Raw genomic sequence first — 17,845 nt, forward strand, 5'->3', positions numbered from 1 at the left:
CAATATTGTAACGCTTCATAAATACATTCTTCGTTTTTGGTTTAACACCTTTCATCACCTGTATGTGCCGGTGTAATTCAGACTGTGCGTGCGGTATAACGTTGACAGATGTAAGTTGTAGCATAAAAATAATGACCCCAGTGACATATTTTCCGTCAGTTTGGGGTTACATTTACAGTCACCGAGTACAACTTGCAAACAAACACTAGGGGGGTTATTCTAACTTTGGAGGAAGTGGTAATCCGTCCCAAAAGTGACGGTAAAGTGACGGATATACCACCAGCCGTATTACAAGTCCATTATATACTATGGAACTCGTAATACGGCTGGTGGTAAATCCGTCACATTTGGGACGGATTACCACCTCCTCCAAAGTTGGAATAACCCCCTAGATCTACAGTAACAGTGGCGTATGTATCCACATTTCCAAGTGCGTCTGATTACGTAACTGACAAAAATCCCAAGCCGTTGCATGTAGCTTTCAGAATGTACAGGCAGAAAAATGTATAACATTTAATCAAATTTTAGGATGTACATTTGTTTTACCTGACCACGGGTCAGGAAACTGTCGTTCATCCTGTCGTTCATCCTTGAGTATTTTTATATTTGTGTGCAAAAGCAACAAACCCTATTCCTAGTTTTTCCCAACCACAAACTTAACAAAGCACATACCAGGAGAAAAACCAAGCAGCTGCCACAAACCTTTTAGTAGAGACAAGATTTACGGTCCCACTAACCACAACCCTTCTGGCACAATAAAATAGCGTTTCACAATGGGAGATCAGTAAAAGGCCCTGTTTCATTCATATTTGGCACCATCCTCAAATACTATCTGTGCCTCCTATTCTTTATGAAAAAAGTTTCTGAGTATAAAATCGCAGATTTCTATTGAGACTCTTACACATGAAGAGCACTCCATCCTCACGGCAGACAGAGAAAATGCACTGAAGGAGCAAGCAATTGCCTTAATTCGCAGAACTCCTTTCTAGACAAAGGGGCAGATTTACTAACAAGTCACACAATGCAATGCATGGAGACGACTTCCTCCTCTGCATTGAGTGACAATGAGAGAGCAGGAATGAGCCATGTCTACTAAGACATGCACATTCCTGGTCTCTGCTTGTTGGGGTGCACTGAGTGCAGCCTAATGCCAACACAGACACTCTTGCACCATGCTGCAAGGTGCCTGTGAAACAGCCAGGATTATTTTTGTGCAGGAAGGGAAACATAACATAAAAAAACACTACCATCCACCCTATGGGTAAAGCAGTGCTATATAAAAACGTACAGTACATATTTTAAAGACTGCCTTGTAGAATATCCACAGTGTTGACATTGTGAACATGATAATACCTGAGTATAATCAGATTATTATTCCAAAACGGTGTCAGGCTTTAATGGTGAAGGTGACTGGTAGGAAACCCCATGCTGAATTCTGCAGCAGTAGTTGGTGAGGATCCTACTATAATGCATTAATAGCCTTTGGAGATGCTACTGTAATTATGGAATATTTACAATATGATAATCAAAACATTTCAGAACTGAATTTAGGAAATCATGTGATGATGGATATCCAGACTGATTCTATTAAGAGTTGTGGACATTTAGGTACCAGTTGGCTAAAATGAATAGTCTCTTTCTACCATGCACAGACTTGGAAACAACCGTTATTACTACCAGTATGCAGAAATTTAGGTTCAGGCTGAATGATATAGCATGCACTCATGCCATCACAGCCTTTATAAAATAACATATTATAGGAAGTATGGCAGAGAGCATTGTTGGCATCATGAGCAATTGATGCTCAGCTTTGCCATTAATATATTTATCTGCATCACTTAACCCCTTCGTTGCCAGGCCTTTTTCCCTCAGGTGCTCGACCTTTTTTTGGCTATTTGGGGCAGTTCGCACTTAGGCCCTAATAACTTTTTCGTCCACATAAGCTACCAATGACAAAATTGCGTCCTTTTTTCCCAACATCCTAGGGAGCTTAGTGGTACCCAGAGTTTGTGGGTTCCCCTGAAGGAGACTAATAAATTAGCCAAAATACAGCAAACATTTTGTTTTTTTCCAAAAAATTGGAAAAGAGGGCTGCAGAAGAAGGCTTGTGGTTTTTTTTCACTGAAAATGGCATTAACAAAGGGTTTACGGTGCTAAAATCACCATCTCCCCAGCTTTCAGGAATAGGCAGACTTGAATCAGAAAACCACATTTTTCAACACAATTTTGACATTTTACTGGGACATACCCCATTTTTACTAATTTTTGTGCTTTCAGCCTCCTTACAGTTAGTGACAGAAATGGGTATGAAACCAGTCCTGGACCCCAGAAAGATAAACATTTCTGAAAAGTAGATCCTACAGAAAATAACAGCTGAAATACAAAAATATTGAAATTGAGGTGAAAAAAACATCCATTTCCCTCCACGTTTTACTCTGTTATTTTTCCTGCAATGTCAGATTTTTGAAAACAATATACCGTTACATCTGCTGGACTCTTCTGGTTGCAGGGATATATAGGGCTTGTAGGTTCATCAAGAACCCTACGTACCCAAAGCTAATAAAAGAGCTGCACCTTGTAATGGGTTTTTATTCTATACCGGGTATACAGCAAATATTTTGCTGAAATATAAACAGTGAAAAATAGGTATCAAGAAAACACTTGTATTTCCAAAACGGGCATAAGATAAGGTGTTGAGAAGCAGTGGTTATTTGCACATCTCTGAATTCCGGTGTGCCCATACTAGCATGTGAATTACAGGGCATTTCTCAATTAGACATATTTTTTACACACTGTCTTACATTTGGAAGATAAAAATGTAGAGAAAGACAAGGGGCAATAACACTTATTTTGCTATTCTGTGTTCCCCGAAGCCTACCGATAAAAATGGTACCTCACTTGTGTGGGTAGGCCTAGCGCCCAGGATAGGAAATGCCTCAAAACACATCATTGACACATCACATTTTCCCAAAGAAAACAGAGCTGTTTTTTGCAAAGTACTTAGCTGTGGATTTTGTCCTCTAGCTCAGCCGGCATCTAAGGAAACCTACCAAACCCATGCATTTTTAAAAACTAGACACCTAGGGGAATCCAAGATGGGGTGCCTTGTGGGGCTCTCACCTGGTTCTCTTACCCAGAATACTTTGCAAACCTCAAATTGTGGCGAAAAAAAAAACACTTTTTCTAAAATGTAAATTTTGGTGACAGAAAGTTCTGGAATCTAAGAGGAGCCACAAATTTCCTTCCACTGAACGTTCCCCCTAGTCTCCCGATAAACATTGTACCTCACTTGTCTGGGTAGGCCTAGTGCCAGCGAAAGGAATTGCCCCAAAATACTATCTGGGCACATCAAAATTATCAAATTCAAAACTACCTGTTTTTGCGGGGGCACCTGCGTTTTTGGTCCTGGGCTCAGCAGCTATCTAGGGAAACCTACCAAACCCCCAGACATTTCTGACACCTGAGGGAGTCCAGGGAGGTGTGGCTTGCGTGGCTCCCCCAGTGTTTTCTTACCCAGAATCCTCAGCAAACCTAAATTTTAGCTAAAAAATCACATTTTCCCCACATTTTCACCACACCGGGACAAATGTCCTACCACCCAATGTTCCCCTCAGTCTCCCGGTAAAAATTATACCTCACTTGTGTAGGTGAGCCAAGTGCCTGTGACAGGGAAAACCCCAAAACATGTTGAAATTGAGGGGGAACCAAAGCGGGTCCAAAAGGGCAGTTTGAAAAAAAAAATTTTTAGGCTGACAAGTGAGGCAGAATTTTTATTGGTATAGATGAGGCAATGCAGGGTGATAGGAATTTTGTGGATTCCTGCAGATTCCGGAAGGTTCCATGTAAAAAAAATGTGGGGAAAATGTGTGATGCCTTCCAAAAATAGGCCGATCGATATGGCAACAGTATTGTGCCCATATAGGGAGCGACCCTTGCCCAAGGGGCTGCCTTCCCAAACAAAACACACACATACACACACACCAATCCCTAGTGCCTAAGTGGTTTCTGCCCCCCAGGGGCAGATCAGCCTAATAGAAATAGGCTGATCTGCCCCCAAGGGGAGCAGAAATGGCTTAAAATAAATTCCCCCCCCCCCCGGGGAGCGACCCCTGCCTAAGGGGTCGCTCCCCTTGTGTAAAATTGGCGCAAAAAAAATCTCCGGTGCCTAGTGGTTTCTGTCCCCCTTGGGGGCAGATCGTCCTAATAAAAATAGGCCGATCTGCCCCTAAGGGAGGCAGAAATGGCCTAAAATAAATGTGCCCCCAGGGGAATGACCCTTGCCAAAAAAATACAAATTCCTGGTGTCTAATAGTTTCTGCCCCCCTTGGGGGCAGATCTACCTAATAAAAATAGGCCGATCTGCACCCAAGGGGGGCAGAAATGTCCTAAAAGTAATTTTGCCCCCCAGGGAGTGACCCTTGCCTAAGGAGTTGCTCCCCACGTATTCTAAAAAAAATAAACAAAATAAAATTATCCCTGGGTCTAGGGGTTTCTGACCGCCTAGGGGCAGATCAGCCTAATTATAATAAGCTTCCCTTGCCCAAGGGGCCGGCCCCTCATTCAATAATGTAAACAAAAAATCCCTGGTGTATAGTGGTTTCTGCCCCCCTTGGGGACAGATTGGCCTAAGAGTAATTTTGTCCACGGAGAGCGACCATTGACAAAGGGGTCGCTCCCCACATATAAGAAAATAAATATAAACAAAAAAAAATTATCCCTGGTGTCGAGGGGTTTATTCCCCCCGCGGGGGGCAGAAAAGGCCTAAAAATAATTCCCCCCCGGGGAGAAGCCCTTGCCCAAGGGGCCACTCCCTTTATTCAATTACAGATTTTAAAAAAACTCCCTGGTGTCTAGTGGGCATCGGTCCCTCCACGTGATCAGAGGAGAAAAGCTAAAGCATTTCTCCTCCGATCGGCGCTGGAAGCTGAGCTTCCAGCGCGGAGGGGCAGGCCTCTGATGAGGTCAGCGTTTGATTGTGCGCTGACGTCATCAGACGCCACAGGAGTGTCAAGGGGGGGCAGGGGTGGAAGAGGAAGTGATTCACCTTCCATCCCTGCCCAGGAGAGGGGGGTGAGAAGCCCCTGGGGGGAGTGCTAGAGCTTCCCCCCCGAGTCCCCATATCGGACATAACGTTTACATCCTGGGCACCCGAGCAGTGATGCCCAGGACGTAACTGCTGCGTCCAGGGCACCCGAGGGGTTAAAGAGTGTCTATTTTGGAACGCTATGATTATTTTTGTTTTCTTATGACAAAGCTGTACATCAAGTTATAGTTATTTTAAGTATCTATAACTGATTGCCTAAGTTAACTATAACTCAAGCCACCTCCATGAGCAGCTCTTTCATCAATAATTTAATTCCAAATGTTGCAGTAATATTATCAATGATGTCATAGAAGTGCCATGAGTGATGTAATATGTGGGGTAAGTTACAGTGCATGGCAAGGGAGGTGAGTTATAGTTGCTTTAGGGTGTGAGTTATAATTACTTGACATGGCTATAACTGTTGAAATTCAATATTTGTGTATGTTTATAAAGTTACAGTCAGTGAAATGTTCACATAGCTATAACGTTACTTCAACCTTAGTTTTTTTCAGTGAAATTCAGGGGTTTTTTTTACATAAAGAAATATTTTATTAACGCCAATAATATTTTATTATCATACATAAAGCCAACCTGTGGCCTTAACCTACACGTTTTTGCCAAGGAGTATGGGGGCTCTGGGACTCTATTGACTCGGGCATGCGGGCCGTGTGCTCCGTTCTCTTCACATATATGTTTTGGCTCCAGGGAATGGGGTCCCTGGGGCTATGGGACCGAGTACAAAGTCCTAAAATGCCTGCTGCCACATTCTTGTTGATGTGGTGGCAGCCAATCAGATCTCATCATGAGATCTGTTGGCTCTGCGGATCCTCCATGGCATGAAATATACACGTTTTGAGCTTTAATTGCTCAAAAAACACTAAAAAGATTTACATCAAAGATCCAGCTTTCTGTGAAATTCGGTGTACATCCATTCAGCCATCTGGGCTGTAGCTGTCTCTTCATATGGAAACAATGAATGAAGAAAATGCATTTTGGAACCACTCCTTTTTCTCACGCCCCTGCTTGACAGATCACCCCAGAACTTTCCAGGAAAGAGCTGAGGAGGAGATTTTTTTTTTTTTTTTTAGAAAGTTTCATGAAGAAACATAAAATTTTACCAAAGTTATTTGCAAACCAAAAAATAATTTCTATTGTGAGAAAGTAGCCTCTTTCTAGCATGGTTACCCCCACTTTTGGCCTGTTTGTCAGTGTGTTTTTACTGTCTCACTGAGATCCTGCTAGCCAGGACCCCAGTGCTCATAGTTAAAACCCTATTTGTCAGTGTGTTTTGCCTGTCTCACTGGGATCCTGCTAGCAAGGACACCAGTGCTCATAGTTTGTGGCCCATGTGTGTGCTGTTAGTATGCTTAACTGTGTCACTGAAGTTCTGCTAACCAGAACTCCAGTGCTTATGCTCTCTCTACTTACCAAATTGGACACTATAGTTTAGTGACTTCATATTCCAATTCCAATTGAGGCACTGGACCGCCCTTATAAGTCCCTAGTATATGGTCCCTAGGTACCCAGGGCATTGGGGTCCCAGGAGATCCTTATGGGCTGCAGCATTTCTTTTGCCACCCATAATGAGCTCAGATAAACCTTTCTTCAGGACTGCCACTGCAGCCTGAGTGAAATAGTGCACACACTATTTCACAGCCATTTTCACTGCACTTAAGTAACTTATAAGTCACCTATAAGTCTAACCTTCATTTACTGGAGGGCGGGTACACAGTTACTAAGTGTTAGGGCACCCTTGCACTGGCAAAGGTGCTCCCAAGCTGTCCAGGGTCAATTCCTCGGACTGTGAGTGCGGGGATACCATTACACACGTGCACTACATATAAGTCAATACATGTATGTAGCTTTACAGTGGAAACTCCGAATACGGCCATGTGAGGTGTCTAAGATCATGGAGTTGTCCCCCCCATTCCAAATCTGGTATTGGGTGAGGCAATCCCATGCATCCTGGGGGCTTCACCATGGACCCCAGTACTGCCAAACCAGCTCTCTGAGTTTTCCACTGCAGCCTCAGCTGCTGCCACCTCACAGACAGGTTTCTGCCCTCCTGGGGACTGAGCAGCTCAATCCCAGGAAGGCAGAACAATGCATTTCCTGGGAGGAGGGTGTTTCACCGTCTCCCTTTGGAAATAGGTGTTACAGGCTTGGGAGGGGTAGCCTTCCAGAGCCTCTGGAAATATTTTGAAGGGCACAGATGGTGCCTTCCTTGCATAAGCCAGTCTACACTGGTTCAGGGACCCTCAGTCCCTGTTCTGGCGTGAAACTGGACAAAGGAAAGGGGAGTGACCATTCCCCTATCCATCACAACCCCAGGGGTGGTGCCCAGAGCTCCTCCAATGTGTCCCTGGCATTAGCCATCTTGGATTCCATGGTGTGGGGACACTCTGGAGACCTCTGAGTGGCCAGTGCAGCAGGTGACGTCAGAGAACCCTACTGATAGGTTGATTCCTGGGTAGGTAGTCAATCCCCCTCTCAGGGCTATTTAGGGTCTCTCCTCTGGGTGTTTCCTCAGATTCAGCTTGCAAGACTCCTCCAAGAATCCTCTGCATCCTCTGCTTCAGCTTCTGACCACCAGATCAATCATAGACTGCTCCAGGGACCACTGTAACTGCAACAAAGTATCCAGGATGACTCATGTGACCTGCAACTTCAGCTACAGCCGGCATTTGCAACAGTTTCCAAGGTGTGCATGCTCTGAGGACTGCCTGTCTTCACCCTGCACCAGAAGAACCAAACAAATATCCTGTGGAGTGATGGAGTCACTTCCCCGCTTCTGCAGGCACCCTTCTGCAACGATGACCAGTACTCTGGGACTCCTCTCCTGATGAAGAGCGTGCTTCCTGGTACACAGGTGGTGGACCAACGTGACACAGGCTGTCCTAAGGTCCATTGTCTAAATTTGGTGGAGGTAAGAGCTTGCCTCCCGTGCTGCGACAGTACCCCTCTGTATCTTGTTATCTCCAGCTCCTTTGGCTTCTGTGCACTTATTCCAAGAATCCTTCGTGCACAGTGTAGTCCAGATCCCCAGCAGTCCATCCTGTGACACACAACTCACTGAGTTGTTCTCCGGCAGCGTGGGAACTTCCTTTGTTGTGCTGCAATGACTGCACTTTGCATCTTCTTTGTCCCCGTGTTCTGGGACCCCTGTGGGTGCTGCCTGGTCTTCTGTGGGCTTTCTACAGGGTTGAGAGCCCCCTCTGTCTCCTCAGTCCGAGCTAAGACCCCCAGGTCCCTCCTGGGTCCAGGCAGCTCCACTTTGACGCAAACTGCAAACTTGCGAGAACCAAGGCTTGTTGGAGGAATCCAGCAATGCAAACAGCCTGCATCCAACAACTCGATGTGGGACATCTCCTGCACCACGCAGGAACCCTCAGCCATCTTCTTGGTGTTGTTCTGTACTCTTCTTCTTACTGGAGAATCCACTTGTGCACCATCTTCTAGATTGGCAGGGGTTCCTGTCCTTCCTGGAATCTTCTGTGACTTGGGGACTTTGTCTCCTCCCTTCACAGGTCTTCAGTTCCAGGAATCCACCGGTTGTTGATTGTAGTCTTGCATGGTTCTTGCAAAAATTCTTATCACGACTTGTAGTGTGTCCTGAGGAAACTTGCAGTACTTTACTCCTACTTTCCTGGGCTCTGGCGTGCAGTACTTTACTTACCTTTGGTGTTTTCCTACACTCCCAACTCCCCTCTACACACTACACTTGCCTAGGGGGGAATTCGTGATTTGCATTGCATTTTCTTAGTATATGGTTTGTGTTGCCCCTAGGCCTATTGCATTCTATTGTATTTTCTACTGTTTGCACAATTCTATGACTGTTTACTTACATGATTTTGGTTACTAGTGTATATTTTGTGTATAATACTTGCCTCCAGAAGGAGTATTGCCCCTAAGATATTTTTGGGCTTGTGTCTCTAAAATTAAGTACCTTTATTTTTGGTAATACTGAGTATTGTCTTTTATTGTGTATAAGTACTGTGTAACTATAGTGGTATTGCAGGAGCTTTGCATGTCTCTTAGTTCAGCCTGAGCAGCTCTGCTACAGCTACCTCTACACAGCCTAAGCTGCTAGAACACTGCCTACATTTCACTAATAAGAGATAACTGGACCTGGTATAAGGTGTAAGTACCTTAGGTACCCACTACAAACCAGACAAGCCTCCTACATCTATTTATCTATATATCTCTCCATCTATCGATAGATAGAAAAATAGATAGACAGCTAGATAGATACAAAGATAGATAGATAGATAGATAGATAGATAGATAGATAGATAGATAGATAGATAGATAGATAGATTAAAAAGTGGCAGCAGCCACTCTAGTTATAGCTACCAGAGGTAGGGATTTTTCAGATTTTTGCCTCTTTGTAACTTTGCACCCGTTTGACGAATATGTGTGAAATTTTGCAGACTTGATGCCACAGTCTCATTTTGTGAGGACAATATGTTTTTCAGCATTTGGTCTAGGGGGTGAAGAAAAAAAAGGGGGGTCCCAGAACAGACTTCAAATCCAAAGCATTTTCCATATACTTTTGTATTTTGTATAGCGCAAAAAACGTCAGCTAGAATTTTAGGACATTTCAGCAGTTTTACATATTAGGAGGCACAGATGATTCTGTGAGGTAGTGCAGGTAAGCAGATTAAATAAATGTTAAGCTATAAGGTTTTTCAACTTAACGATTGTTAGAAAATGGGTTATTGGTAAGGGCAGGTAAGTACCTACACTTAGCAATAGGCCACCAACCTCCACTAAGGTCCAGTCAGGTCTCAGTAAATTAAACCCAGCTCAACCCTTGGTAGCTTGGCAACGAGCGACAAGGCTTAACTTAGGAGAAAGAGTGTAAAGCATTCAAATATCACAAAAAAGTAATTAAATAAAACACAGGAAACAGTTTAAAAATCCAGAATCAATGTATAAAAATAGATTATATTTTTATCTTTAAAATGACACCAAAAATGAATAAAATCGGATAAGGGGAACCGGAGATATGAATTTTTAAAGAATTATTGTTTTCTAGCACCTAGAAACAAAAAGTGCCAATCTGGTCATCTAGTCGCACCTCGACCGGGGCAAAGTCAAAGTTTAAGGCCGACCGCGATAGAGCCCGGCTCGGCTACAGCCCGATTTTATCTTAGGACTTAGTCGTTTTTCCAAAGATTTTCTTTAGCGGGACGAACCTGCCAGTCCGATCCGACCTCCTGAAACTCTTCCTCGGATACACGTCGAGGGAGCTCTCGGTGGAGATTTTTACCTTCAGACTTAGTTGTTTTTTCGAGGTGAAAATCCTTCGACCAGGGCAAACCTGGATCTTGATCCGACGTCCTTGGAGCCCTCCTCGGATATGCTGGCTGTGAGGTCCCGGTGAACTTCCTATGTTCGGACTTATTCTCTTTTTTTGGAGATTTTCTTCACCGGGACGAACCTGCAAGTCAGGCTGGGTCATGGTTGAGGCAAGCCGGCTAGAGTTGCTGCGGCGGGTTGGTCCCCCTATGGAGCTTTTTTCCAAAAGTTCTCCAAACTTCTGGATCTTCTTCCAGATGTTCCTTTAAGGTTCTTTTTGGGTCCACAGCTCATACCAAGGTTCCAGAAGCTCTGAGATGATCTTTGGGGGGTGTGGACTACAACTCCCAGAATGCACCTGGCGCAAACTCCTTTTTGGCCACCGGACAGTGGTCAGCTGGTTGGTTTCTTCAGGAGTTGGTGCAGGGGACTCTGGATAGCAATTTTTCACCTGTACCAAACAGGGAGTCCCTCCTTGAACCAGTTGAAGCCAGGCAAAGTCCTTCTAGTGGTGAAACGCAAGTGTGCAGCTGGTGCAGTCCTTCAGAGTGCAGGGTCCAGGTGCAGGCCAGGGGTCCAGCGGGGCAGTCCTTCTTCTCCTGTAGTTCTTCCTTGTTGGAGTCTGATGGGGATCTGAGGTGTGGGTGCAGGTCTGCCAGTTTTATCCTTGCTCCTGGGTGAAAAACAGGGAGGTCCTGATTCTCTAAACAGGGGCAGGGTCCTTCCCCCTGTGATGACCACTTCCTGGGAAGTGTGGCAAAAATCAATCCCAGGGAGCAACATTCCTCAAAAATCCATCATGGCTGAAAGTGATTTTTGGGGGTTACATCTGGCTGAGCCCACTCACTGGTGTGGCTAAAAATCCTAAACACACCTCTCTCCTGGCCTCTCCTAATTTAATCAAGGGGGCACCTAATTGTATGGGTTTGCAGGATGTGGGGGTGTTGCTAGGTTGCTCCAAATGTCCTTCTCTGCCTTTGAAGACCAGTTTGGCAGCCCTCCCCCTTCCTGCCTCACCATCTGCTGAGGGGAGATCTCCTCCGACAGGCACATCTCTTTGTGTGAAGCCAGGCCACTTCACACCTCATCAAAGCAGCCTGGCCAGGCTGCCAGAGGCTGCCCAATCAGAGCACAGCAGCAAAAACACCACAGGCAATTGGCAACTTTTCAGGTAAAGTTTAAAACTCTTTACCTGAATAAGTTATATTAAATCCCACAACTGGAAGTTGTGGGATTTATTATAACAATTAATTTGATATCAAACTCTCGGTATCTGTTACTAAAGGGGACTTTTGAAATTAAAATAAAGTCTCCCCATTCTAGCCTATGGAGGCTATTCACTACAATGAGGGAAAAACGAATTTGGCTGTTTTTACCTCACCAGGGCTTATAACAACTATTTTTATTAGGTTCCTGCTTATAGTTACATGGCACCCAGCCCTAGGGGCACATAGGGCACACCTTAGGGGTGACATATGTAAAAATAAGATCATTTAAGACTTGGGAACTTCTTTTAATTCCAAAGTCGAATTTGCATGTAACTTTAATTCAAAGCAGCCAGCAAGGCTGCCTTTAAAATGACACTGGGCACCTCAGCAGTTTACCTATGGGGCACTACCTATGCTGTGGTCCCTAAACCTCCATGCCCCACCATATACTAGGGACTTATAGGTAGGTTAACTTTGCCAATTATAATTAGCCTACTTTGCAGATCCACTTTACACAGAGAACTGGCCCTGGGACTGGTAAGCAGTAGCCAGGGCACAGCCAAGAGTCAGTAACCACCAGTACCTGTCCAAAAAGTGTGGGGGTGACCAGGGCAAAAAGGAGGACTTTCCTACAATGATACCTTGTAGCACAATACTACTATAAGTAGCAAGGAAGTTCAAAAATGAACTAGACTGCATATGTTTCAGATTTACTACATGAACAAATGAAAGACCCATTTAAAGTTACATGCAAATGGAAACCTATAAACAAATACATAACAAATAGAATACATCTACATTGCCTTTCTTTGCATGCTCTCTGTCTCACAAAATAGAACTGACCCAACAAGCCAAACAAAAAACATCTTTCCTATGCACACCTGTGCACCAAAATGAAAAATTGACCTAGCAGTGAGCCACACAAACTACTGTTTGGAGTACCCAATAACTGGCCAGTGGGAAAAAGGTAGACTGCATATGTAAAGTTTCAGAATTACTACATGAACAACTAAAAGAGACATTCATGGTCACATGATTATGTAAGCCAATAAACAAATACAAAACAAACACAATAGATAAAAAGAAATAAATCACATTAAATCTGATTGCCATTCCGTAGTTATAGTTAATATTCCCAAATATAGGAATTCTCCAGATTTTACCTCCTTAATAATTTTCCACCCATTTTGTAAATCACTACAAAGTTTCCAGATCTATAGCATGTTCTACATTTAGAGATGATGTAATTTTTTTTTACAAAATCACTTATGGAGTGTGAAGATAAAAGGGGGGTCGCAAAAAGTAGTTTTCAACCTATGCAATTTTAATAGACTGTTGTATTTGACGTAGTGCAAAAACAGCTGAACGGATTTATAGGAAATTTCACAGTATTATACGTTATGGTGCAGAGATGATGCTTTTTGGGGCCTGCAGTTAAGTAGGCTAAATATTTTTTAAGATATAAGGCATTTACACTTGGTGACATCTGTCATTGTGATACTTCCACGCAATTACACAAAACTTTGTAAAATCACTGTGATACATGGACATAAACTTATTTAAAAATATATAAAAAATATAAATACATTTCCCTACTTATTACCACTTTAATAAAGTAGTAATATGTAGGGACCTACTACTTACCTACAGCTAAGGCCCTAAATCTGAACACAGTCAAAGTGTAGTAAAAACAAAATGGCTAACTTTTCATTCTTAAAAACAGTCATTAACCAATTATATACTGGCTTGTCATCACCATGTACCACACTACATTGCAAATTTATCACTGTATACCAGGGATACCCAAAGTACGACCCGGGGCCGCATGCTGCCCTCCTGATGTTTAATTGCAGCCCCCTGGTAAACAGTAGCACTCAGCTGCTGTTCACTTGACAGCGCAGGGACAAACAGAAAGCTGCGACACAAACTGGTATACTTTAGTTACATGTTAATTAAAGTAACAGTATAGAGGAAAAGGTGTCCTAGACAACCTCTCATTAGAAACAACTTTCGTTTTAAAGACATCTTACACTTAGCATGCAGAAACATGATCAACTGCAAACTTCAAAAAGTGTATTTTATCACTATTGCATGAGCATTTTACCTTAGAAGATAAGATTATATCACTGCATTAGAGGCATTAGCAGTGATAGTTTTCAAACATGATCTTGGAAACATTCATGCCACCCCATTTGGAAAACAATGCAATTATTGAACCAAGAGGCAACTCATTTGTCCGGTGCACTATGTGCGTAGTCTTGTTATATAATTGGAACAACATAATAGTTTTGTACAGCACACATCCTGAACTTGTATGTGTCAAGGGGCTATTATATGTGGCAATGAAGAAACGGGAGGCAAAGTGAAATTAACCAATTGCCTACGACCACACAATTTGGTTAAGTGGGGATGCCGGGACTGATAACCAGGTTTTCTGGTTTCACATTTTGCAATTCACCGACCAGATGAGTGTCTCTTTCCCTCTCATGTTTTACATTAGATGTTAATGCTTTGACTTTAATTATAGGGGCATGAGAATAGAGCGTTGATGGCACACAGAAACCATGGGTAGGCTCATGTTGTTGTCCATACCATGCAGCTGCTTCGCGTCCCCCTACGTCAACCTTTCATCACCTCAACCCTCGCAGTCCTGGCATCAGTGCGGCCCTCAGGCATGTTACAGACAGAACTTTGCAGCCCCAGGGGAAATGTTTGTGGGTACCCATGCTGTATACCATGCCCCAAAATATAACTAAGCCTAGCTGTGATATTAGGTTGTGGTACCCTTGCGTCACTTATGGTGTTGCATGGGCATTGCAATACTTAAGTTATATTTACTAAGGAAGGCAAGGCCAGCATGTGTGGCCCTCCGTTGATTGGCAAATCTGGAGAAACATAAGACAGGGCTATTTGCTGTTTTGCGTTACTCTGCACACCATAATCTACAGTGCTGCTAAATTTCACATACATCTGTACGCCATCCCACTGTAGCCACTCCACTATATGCTATTCCACTCTATGCTACTCCACTCTATACCTCTCCACTGTACAGAATTCCACTCTCTGCCACTCCACTCAACTCTATTACACTGTATGCAACGCCACTGTACGCCCCTCTAGTCTATGTCACCACACCGTATGCCCTCCACAAAATGCTACTCCTCTATATGCTATTCCATTCCATGCCATTTTACTGTATGCCACTCCACTCTACTCCAATGAATGCCCCTCCACTCCACAAAACTTTACTGTACTCTGTTTTGCTGTTTTGCTGTATGACATTCCACTATATGCTACTCCTCTTCATACCACTTAAGTGTATGACACTCCATTCTTTGCCAATTCATTTTACACTATCCGATTGGACCACACTTTGTTATATGCCACTCCACTATATTCTATTAAACACTTCCCGATGCTACTTAACGCTACTCCAGTCCACACCACTCCATTACACACCACTAGACTATATGCTATTCTAACATTACACTAGTACACTATATGCCACTCTACTGTACTACACTATGCTCTATTCCACTACACTCTATGCTATGACATGGCATGCAACTGCAATATATGCCTTTTCAGTGTACGCCACTTTACTGTATGCAACTCTGCTATACGGTACTCCAGAATATACTATTCCACTCTACACCATTCCACTGAATGCCAATCAACTCTATGCTATTCAACTGTATGACACTCCACTGTATGCTACTCCACTCTACGCCACTCCAGTGTATGCCACTCCAATCTACCCCACTCCATTTTACGGTATTCCATTGGACGCCACTCCACTGTACTCCACTCCACTGTATGCTATTACACTCTTCTCTATTCCTGTGTATGCTACACCAGTTGACACCAGTTCACTGTAAGCCATAGCATAGTTAGTGTTGTTAGAATTTTTAAAGTTTGTGTAGTTTAAACTTGGTTGGTGTTCCTAAGTATAACTAAGCTTAAAGCACTGTTTTTTTATTGAATACAATAGAAATTCAGCTATTATAGTTATACTTATCTCAGGAAACTACAACTTGTACCCTAAAATAACTATAACGCGCATCCTTGCTATGCATAGTTTTTTCATCAATCATTTTTATTGCAAATGTTGCTGTGATATTATTAATGATGTCATGGAAGATGTCATGACTGATGTAATATGTGGGGTAACTGGCAGTGCATGGCGAGGGTGCAAGTTATAGTTACTTTAGGGCACGAGCTATAGTTTCTTGAGATAAGTATTAGTATAATAAAATCAGAACCTAACTATAACGTCCCCGTAATCTTTGGCTTTTTTAGTGAATTTCTAAGGTTTTTTAAAATTCTACTTCCTAACTATAATGTCTCTGTAACCTTAGATTTTTTTCATATTCAGAACCTAACTATAACATCCCCCTAACCTTTGTTTTTTTAGTGAATTTCTAACGTTTTTTTAATTCAAGTTCCTAACTATAATGTCTCTGTATCCTTTGATTTTTTTCAGTAAATTTCTACATTTTTCAAAGCTATTTTCTAACTATAACGTCCCTGGAACTTTAGTTTTTTGTTCACTGAATTTCTAGGGTTTTTTTCTAGCATAAAGTAGTATTTAATTACCATACGTTAATCCAACCACCACCGGGGGGGGGGGGAGGTTGGCTGCATGCACCCAACCCCACACTGTGAGCTGCGCCCAGCCTTCAGAAACCTTTTTGGTTTCACCAATAGTTTGCCGTTGTTTGACAAATGTTCATGACTGCTGGACGAAATTACACCAAATTTAGCAGACAGCTCATCCTTGGTCCAGAAAGAGACTTTTTTGTAATTTGGTGTAAATTCATTCAGTACTTTTGAAGTTATTAAAGGAAAAATACATTTGTATATCTAGGGATGCAGATCCTCTGTGGATCTGACAGATCCCATGCTGAGATTTGATTGGCTGTCAGCACTTTAACCAAGAAGTGCTGGCAGCCATTATGGGACTTGAACTCAGCCGAGTCCCAAGAAAAAAGTAAACAAAAAACAGAAGGGGGCAGGGTAGGAATATCCTGAACCACTAGGCCTGGTAGTGAGGTTCCACAGCAACCCCTCCTGGAGGCCAAAAACCTTTTTTTTAAATTCCTGCAGTGAAATCACATCGATACATGAATCTACAGCAAAAAATTTTTTTAAAAGGCACAGTTCCCTCTGTGCTGCTGCATCGCTCTTGCTCCTGTCTTGTCTTTGCTTTTTCCCCTTTTCTTAAGTGCCTTCTCCTTGCTTTTCTCTCATTTTCACTGCTCTCACTTTGCTTTTTCACTCTTGATTGTGTGTTCTCTCCTTGCATTTTCCTCATAATCATTGCTTTCTCCTTGCTTTTTCCCCTGTTCTTGTGTGCCAGCTCCTTGCTTTTCCCTTGTTTTAACTGCCTTCTCTTTGCTTTTCCCCCATATTTTGTGTGCCTTTTCTGTGCTTTCCCCTCTTTTTTACTGCTTTCTGCTTGCTTCTCCCTTTTTTGAGTGTGTTCCCCTTGCTTTAACCTTGTTTTCACTGCTCTACCCTTGCTCTCCCCCTTCTTTTTGTATGCCTTCTCCTTGCTGTTGCCTCATTGTCACTGCTTTCTCCTTTCTTTTTGCCCCATTCTTTCAGTGCCTTCTCCTTGCTTGTCCCTCATTCTCATTCTAGTTACATTGTCCATGAATTAGGCAGGTTTTTGCAAATTTATCACACATTGGAGAAGCTTGGTTCAAATCCACTTTAGCCAGCATAATTTGATTTAAATAGCTTGCTGACTCATGTGCCATAAAGATTACAAATTTACAACTCAGTTTGGTATTTTCTCCAGAAAACCATAAAATCAGGGCTTCGCAACAAGTTCTTACAAGTAAACCAGAAATTCTATTTTCAGCTTGATACATGATCTTTTTGGGGAATGCAACATAGCTATATGACATATATGCGAGCTTCAAGTGTATGCTCCAATACTTTTTAGGCAATTGTTTTAAGTAAGATCCAATCACAAAGCAGGCATGACACTTTTTCAACAATATGTCTTTATCTTGTGGAATGAGATAGATTTTATGGAAATATTGATCGTTAATATTAAAGCTGGCTTGCGACATGAGGGCTGCTCAGGCCTCCTACAAGTGGAAATTTCGCAGAGCTGTATGTAATAAAGTACTTCCCCTATGCAATGCCAGTGCTTGGATGTTGTATTTCCAGCCTACATATATTATTCAAGGAGCTGGTGGGAGCGTCATATAGTTTTCTAAACAATTTGTATACTCCTTTACTT

At 42.8% G+C, this 17,845-nt stretch overlaps 1 protein-coding gene across 16 annotated transcripts in view; it reads right to left on the minus strand.

Annotated features, from left to right (window-relative positions):
• The window catches only part of ABI3BP (ABI family member 3 binding protein), a 2,083,720-nt gene that overhangs the window by 1,267,821 nt on the left and 798,054 nt on the right, over window positions 1–17,845 (minus strand). The gene's annotated exons all lie outside the window — the stretch shown is intronic.

This window comes from Pleurodeles waltl, chromosome 8 (assembly GCF_031143425.1).
Source record: "Pleurodeles waltl isolate 20211129_DDA chromosome 8, aPleWal1.hap1.20221129, whole genome shotgun sequence".
NCBI lineage: Eukaryota > Metazoa > Chordata > Amphibia > Caudata > Salamandridae > Pleurodeles > Pleurodeles waltl.